Raw genomic sequence first — 8,409 nt, forward strand, 5'->3', positions numbered from 1 at the left:
CCAACAGATTCAACCTTGCACAAAGAATGGCACACTAAATTGAGCGTCACTCAAATTCCACCCAACAGAACAAAACTTGTTTACAACACTCCACAGCCTTCTATACCACACTGATTGAACCAGAAAATGGCTCCACAGCCTTCTTTACAACACTGCTCTTATGTATACAAAAAAATCACAGCCTTCTAAAGCTATATTTTCTAGGTTCACAGGCCAAATTCTGCAATAAAATTTTTCCTCTATTCGATACATCGAAAAGTGGGCTTGGCACATTACGCTGCTTAGGGTTTTAATTTTTTTATGCCATTTGTAGTTCGAATTTCAAGGAAAAAGTTTGGGATAATAATCTGTTATATTTACTATCAAATAAGCAAATAAAAATAATTTGTAAATTTTTCATTATTTCTGCCACCATCTCCCCTTAATACAGGAAAACATACAAGGCAGCAAACAATTTTGTAGAGGACCGTCAACTGAACTGGTTACGGTTACCTTGACAGATGACATACTACAATCGATAAATCATAACTTACACGTCACTTAGTATGTGGGACAATCACAGGTACAGTAATCCATTTTGACTAATAAAACTGCAACAACTGCAAAGAATTATTAAGAAATAATTCAATCACAACTAGTTTCACGGGTGCGTGTTTCGTACACCAATTTCGAACGGGAAGATAGGGCCCTCCATTATTTACCCTCAGAGAGATGTGATCACAATTTAAAATCCATAATCGTCACCTGTAATTGACACTGCAGGATGCTGAAGCAGTTGAGCTAAAGTTACAATTAGAACTAAACTTTGTGTGCTTAGGTTCACCTGATTTCTACCTGAAGATGTGACTTAATGGTCACAAAACTAGTTGTGATAGAGTGGTCAATAAATAAATTCCTGGCAGCTGTTGTGGTTTTATTAGTCGAAATCTCAAACTGCTGCCGTCGGAAACATTTCGTGCCTCGGCTAAGTCTTCACAAAAGCCCTGCTGCTTCCAACAGGTTGGCCCGTGTCCCTGCAGACACAGCTTCGTCCCTTCGGCAGTTCTCTTCATTCCGTGTACGAACGGCATCCCGTCTCACCGATCGTATTTCTTAGATAGGACATTTGCGGTGTTACATCCGTCATTTTCTCTAGAATCTCGCCTTTAAAAATCTTTTACGAGAGAGTATCATCTCTAATGAAATGTCCGACGAACTTTGCTCCGTGTCGGCCTACGACTGTGAGTTGTTCTTTTTCCTCTTATATTTCTCGTACGACCGTTACTCCTTACGAGAGGTCGTCGTAGGTGTTTTCTTGGTGTGCTCATTCCGCCGGTGACGACTCTTACTTCGGGAGCCACCCTCTGCCAGTGCTATTCCTATCTCGATTTCCTATGTCTCTCCGGTTACGTCCTCGAGTTTCTCACTGCTTATTCTTATGACAGTCTTTCTTACTCTTCTTTTTTCGTCTATAACCGTGTAAGATGATACGGGGTACCACTGTCTCACTTTCCGTATCATTTCTTGCTTCCGTCCTGCTACCATTAATAGTTCAGTACTTTGACTTTTAGTATACTCGAAATTAGTTGCCTGTCTTTCCCTATTGTGAATGTGGCTTTAAACAACAATTTCCAAACAATCGTATCGTAAGCCTTTGCTAGCTCAATAAACACTGTGTACTGTTTTCTGTCTACTTCTGAAATGTGTGTGTGGCTAGGACCTACCTTCGGTGCGAGCCACTTTGGCGACCGGCTCGTACATGAGGACGCGACGGTGACAGAGTTACTCGGCCCCCGAGCGGAGAAAATCTGACCCAGCCGGGAACCGAACCCGAGCCATTCAGCTGATGTTCTGCTGCACTTACCACTCAGCTGTGGTGACGGACTGTCTACTTCGAATGTTCTCTTATGCACGAAGACAGTAAAGGAACCAAAGGGGGGGGGGGAGGGAGAGAGGGAGAGAGAGAGAGAGAGAGAGAGAGAGAGAGAGAGAGAGAGAGAGAGAATTTTGGTATCGCACAGAAGTATTGACAAGTGCAGGCTGCTAGGCGTAAACACTTCGACACACTGTCGGTCACCGAGAATGCGACGTAGACATTTCCGTATACAAGTGCGAGCGAGGTGGATGCGACAACTCCTCTCGGGGCCTTCACAGAGCAGAGACAATACTCGAACAAATTAAGCTGATACAGAAAAGCTGAAGAATGCTGACGACTCGTAATGAGCAAAACTGATACAGTCGTCACGAGTGGTATCGTAAGGCAGAGTTGCTCCTCGATGCCACAAATACTCTGGTCTCGGTAGCCCAAACTCGGTCGATAAGTACGATCGGTGGCATTTGTGTCACTCGCACTTAACTCTCCGATTACTGTTTTAACATCTCGTGCTGTACGATGTGACGACCACAGGTCCGTGGCCACAGACGACTACAGAGTGGCGTCCGGTACTGGAGGCACCACTGACGAGTAGTCGGAAAGTCCGCAGACACCTCTCTCTGACGATCCGTTACGGATGTGGGACAGAAGGTGATGGACGAGGAAAATCACCAGGCAGTTGGGCATTTTGAGAATTTTTTTTATTTTCACAAGACGTTTCACTAGCTCAATGTGCCAACATCAGACGCCTGCATATTAAAATGGGTATAGATTTAGTGTACATCGAGATAAGGTATACCACAGCTTACTTTATAGAAAGTGAAATGTAATAATAAATGTTCTCAATATCTACAAAATCCAATTAGCAGCTTTAGGACAAGTACCTGCACACATACAGCACAACCGAGCGAGGTGGCGCAGTGGTTAGCACACTGGACTTTCATTCGGGAGGACGACGGTTCAATCCCGTCTCCGGCCATCCTGATTTAGGTTTTCCGTGATTTCCCTAAATTGTTTCAGGCAAATGCCGGGATGGTTCCTTTGAAAGGGCACGGCCGATTTCCTTCCCAATCCTTCCCTAACCCGAGGTTGCGCTCCGTCTCTAATGCCCTCGTTGTCGACGGGACGTTAAACACTAACCACCACCACCACCACACATACAGTACAACAGAGCAGAATATTTACACACGCGGATTAGCATAAAAACTATTTTGACATCACACAGTTAACAGAATATCAAACACCACCAAAAAAAGGTAGGAGAATATGTACAAAATCATCTAGCTTTTCCTTTTTTATCCTTTTCTTTTTGTCTGATATCAATTTTTTTTACATAAAACACTTGTTAATTCTTATGGGAGAGAAATACCTTTAATGTTGGGAAAACCTATCCTCATTCAAATTAAAACATAAGAATATAACCTGTGGAGTACACAACAGTGTTCCCATCTATTGCGTAACTAATAAGAGATCGGAATTAGTTGCCACATCGTCAAAAATCGGAACCGGACACAAAACCGACGACAGACGACACGACATATTAAGTGAAAAATACTCCTAAAATACCTCGAGAATACCTGATTTGTATACCACATTAAAGTAAAAAAAGATATAACTCGGTGTCTCCTTCATCACTTAAGGGGGGGCAGGGAGGGGCAAATTCGAGTGTGGAAAGTGTGAGGCCACGGCGCACAACCTTCCGGCCAGTTAGAATTGACGAAATCCGTTTAAAGTGACTTCAAATACGACGCAACCCCGTGACACGCAGCTTCCTCGTCGGACGTGAAGGACTGCCAGCCTGTGATGCACGTGATGTGCCAATTACACAGTTCACCACATTTTAGCAGATTGTATTATATATAATGACGAGAGGATACGAGCTGGTTTACTGGCAGAGCTGCCCACTATTTCACGTGATAATGACCTGAATGTGGCATGTGTTTTACGATTTTTTGTTTTGTCTCGCCTTCTACCTATGCTCGTGGGACAATAATTTTAGTATGTTAGAGGAAGACTGGCTCGTCCAGTTATTATTTTCACAAACTGCCAATCTTCTTTTCTGGACTGACCTCTGGTGGCTGTCCAGATTTAATATCACTGTCTTCGACGGTCTGCCTCGACTCGCACGCTCCACTGTACCGTGCGTAGGACTCTTGTGTGCTGCTGCGAGAAAGAGTACGAGGGAGAGTGTGCGGTCTTAAGTTTTATGTTAGACTCTAACCCCATTAGTCGCGTCCGGTCGACGTACGGGCCCCGCCGACTGCGATGTCGAGTTCCCTAGAGGTGCTGCGAAGACAGTGGAACAGACGAGAACCCCGAATCTGTACTAACTGAGGGAAATTTTCCAGCATCTCAATTGACAATGTAATACCATTTCCCTGGGAATATAGGTATCACAGAATCGACATGTCTAGCAAATGGTGAACCCGTGCAAATAGGAACTGACACATAGGAAGCTGTATCAAACAGGTAGTGCTGGGACGGAGCGAGCTAAACGTAAGGTGGGACGACAAGGCACCAAAGTATAAGCCCGCTAATTATGGAACAAACTGGTGCAGAAAAGGAGGATGGGGGGGGGGGGGGGGGGGGCAAGAATTGAGTGAAAACAGCAGCTGTAGTAATGTTTCACTCCGTGATTGGTTTACAGTATGAGGCCATTTAACAAGTCCTTTTTTAACCCCCTCCCCTTTTTTTTCACCAATATGTGTCTTAAATAGTGGGCTTATACTTCGGTGTCAGAATATCAGGTCCCTTAATCGGGCAGGGAAATGGATAGGTGGCAGGATGAACAAGACTTCTGGTCAGGTGAATACAGGGTTATAAATACAAAATCAAATAGGGGTAATGCAGGAGTAGGTTTAATAATGAATAAAAAAATAGGAGTGCGGGTTAGCTACTACAAACAGCATAGTGAATGCATTATTGTGGCCAAGATAGACACGAAGCCCACACCTACTACAGTAGTACAAGTTTATATGCCAACTAGCTCTGCAGATGATGAAGAAATTGATGAAATGTATGATGAGATAAAAGAAATTATTCAGGTAGTGAAGGGAGACGAAAATTTAATAGTCATGGGTGACTGGAATTCGACAGTAGGAAAAGGAAGAGAATGAAACGTAGTAGCTGAATATGGATTGGGGCTAAGAAATGAAAGAGGAAGGAAATTTTGCACAGAGCACAACTTAATCATAGCTAACACGTGGTTCAAGAATCATAAAAGAAGGTTGTATACATGGAAGAATCCTGGAGATACTGGAATGTATCAGATTACATAATGGTAAGACAGAGATTTAGGAACGAGGTTTTAAATTGTAAGACATTTCCAGGGGCAGATGTGGACTCTGACCACAATCTATTGGTTATGAACTGTAGATTAAAACTGAAGAAACTGCAAAGAGGTGGGAATTTAAGGAGATGGGACCTGGATAAACTGAAAGAACCAGAGGTTGTACAGAGTTTTAGGGAGAGCATAAGGGAACAATTGACAGGAATGGGGGAAAGAAATACAGTAGAAGAAGAATGGGTAGCTTTGAGGGATGAAACAGAAAAGGCAGCAGAGGATCAAGTAGGTAAAAAGACGAGGGCTAGTAGAAATCCTTGGGTAACAGAAGAAATATTGAATTTAATTGATGAAAGGAGAAAATACAAAAATGCAGTAAGTGAAGCAGGCAAAAAGGAATACAGACGTCTCAAAAATGAGATCGAGAGGAAGTGCAAAATGGCTAAGCAGGGATGGCTAGAGGACAAATGTAAGGATGTAGAGGCTTATCTCACTAGGGGTAAGATAGATACTGCCTACAGGAAAATTAAAGAGACCTTTGGAGGAAAGAGAACCACTTGTCTGAATATCGAGAGCTCAGATGGAAACCCAGTTATAAGCAAAGAAGGGAAAGCAGAAAGGTGGAAGGAGTATATAGAGGGTCTATACAGGGGTGATGTTCTCGAGGACAATATTATGGAAATGGAAGAGGAGGTAGATGAAGATGAAGTGGGAGATACGATACTGCGTGAAGAGTTTGACAGAGCACTGAAAGATCTGAGTCGGAACAAGGCCCTGGGAGTAGACAACATTCCATTAGAACTACTGACAGCCTTGGGAGAGCCAGTCCTGACAAAACTCTACCATCAGGTGAGCAAGATGTATGAGACAGGCGAAATACCCTCAGACTTCAAGAAGAATATAATAATTCCAATCCCAAAGAAAGCAGGTGTTGACAGATGTGAAAATCACTGAAATATCAGTTTAATAAGTCACAGCTGCAAAATACTAACACGAATTCTTTACAGACGAATGGAAAAACTGGTAGAAGCTGACCTCGGGGAAGATCAGTTCGGATTCCGTAGAAATGTTGGAACACGTGAGGCAATACTGACCCTACGACTTATCTTAGAAGAAAGATTAAGGAAAGGCAAACCTACGTTTCTAGCATTTGTAGACTCAGAGAAAGCTTTTGACAATGTTGACTGGAATACACTCTTTCCAATTCTGAAGATGGCAGGGGTAAAAATACAGGGAGCAAAATGCCATTTACAATTTGTACAGAAACCAGGTGGCAGTTATAAAGAGTCGAGGGGTACGAAAGGGAAGCAGTGGTTGGGAAGGGAGTGAGACAGGGTTGTAGCCTCTCTCCGATGTTATTCGATCTGTATATTGAGCAAACAGTAAAGGAAACAAAAGGAAAATTTGGAGTAGGTATTAAAATCCATGGAGAAGAAATAAAAACCTTGAGGTTTGCCGATAACATTGTAATTCTGTCAGAGACAGCAAAGGACTTGGAAGAACAGTTGAACGGAATGGACAGTGTCTTGAAAGGAGGATATAAGATGAACATCAACAAAAGCAAAATGAGGGTAATGGAATGTAGTCGAATTAAGTCGGGTGACACTGAGGGAATTAGATTAGGAAATGAGACACTTAAAGTAGTAAAGAAGTTTTACTACTTGGGGATCAAAATAACTGATGATGGTCAAAGTAGAGAGGATACAAAATGTAGACTGGCAATGGCAAGGAAAGCATTTCTGAAGAAGAGAAATTTGTTAACGTATAGATTTAAGTGTCAGGAAGTCATTTCTGAAAGTATTTGTATGGAATGTAGCCATGTACAGAAGTGAAACGTGGACGATAAATAGTGTAGACAAGAAGAGAATAGAAGCTTTCGAAATGTGTTTCTACAGAAGAATGCTGAAGATTAGATGGGTAGATCACATAACTAATGAGGTTTTGAATAGGATTGGGGAGAAGTGGAGTTTGTGGCGCAACTTGACTAGAAGAAGGAATCGGTTGGTAGGACATGTTCTGAGGCATCAAAGGATCATAAATTTAGCATTGGAGGGCACCATGGAGGGTAAAAATCATAGAGGGAGACGGAGAGATGAATACACTAAGCATATTCAGAAGGATGTAGGCTGCAGTACGTATTGGGAGGTGAAGAAGCTTGCACAGGATAGAGTAGCATGGAGAGCTGCATCAAACCAGTCTCAGGACTGAAGACCACAACAACAACAATACATACTTTAAATAATCTCCCTGGCAACTCAATGAACAATTCTACTCCCATCGTGGCTGTGCCTTTCTGGCACAAACTTGTATTAGCTAGGATTTCGTGTAAGTTTCCCTTCAATAAAGCATTCTTGGTGTATGTTACAATTTTTTTTCATAGTACCATAATTGCCAATTAACTTTTTAAAATATATTTTAGTGTGTCCACAATATACTTGCACTCTGAGGGTTTTATGTGACTTTGTTCCTCTGCTCCTTGTGCTGCCCCCAGTTGCTATCTCTTCTATTCTGCAAGTCCCCAGAGGTGCTCGGTATTTTCCTCAGAATATCAGGCCGTATTCCAGATACGCATTAAAATGTGTAGGTACTCGTTAGCGAATGACTGTCCGTGCATCTTTTTAAGAACCTTAAAGATAACAGTCTGTACCTTTCTCAGAATTGTGTATTTCCATGCTGGGTCACTTTCTATCCAAATACTAAGAAACTTGGGGTCTGTAACATTCACCAGACTATTTGCAGATGTCTGCAAAATCATTAGAAGCAAGGGAAACTAATACGGCCTGAAGGGGGTGAAAAATCATACACTCCAGCTGGAATAGAAAAATATAAGCACCGTACAAAAAAAGACCATACTAAAGAATTTGCCCCAGAATACAGCTCACAACATGTAAACCGACAAAAGAAAAATTACATAAACGTACTTCACCAAAATATTCAATACTTTGGTAACAAAAAATTAGAAGCAGAAGCACTCCGGACTGAAGTAAGACCAGACATATTGTGCACAAGTGAACATGGACTAACTGAAAGTGTTGCAATAAAGGACTACAAACTAGCTAGTTACTTCTGCAGATCTAAATATAAGGGTGGTGGCGTTTGTATATACATTAAAAAGGTACTCTATCAAAGAATGTAAACAGTGAAGCTGCTACATTGGCCATAGCTAGAGAAAAAGATTTTGAAGTTACTGGTATAGTGACAGAGGATTTTAGAGTGTTTTGTGTGTACAGGTCACCATGTGGCAGTATTAGCATCTTTCTGAAAAAAATTGCTA

The sequence above is a fragment of the Schistocerca cancellata genome, chromosome 11 (assembly GCF_023864275.1).
Source record: "Schistocerca cancellata isolate TAMUIC-IGC-003103 chromosome 11, iqSchCanc2.1, whole genome shotgun sequence".
Classification (NCBI taxonomy): domain Eukaryota; kingdom Metazoa; phylum Arthropoda; class Insecta; order Orthoptera; family Acrididae; genus Schistocerca; species Schistocerca cancellata.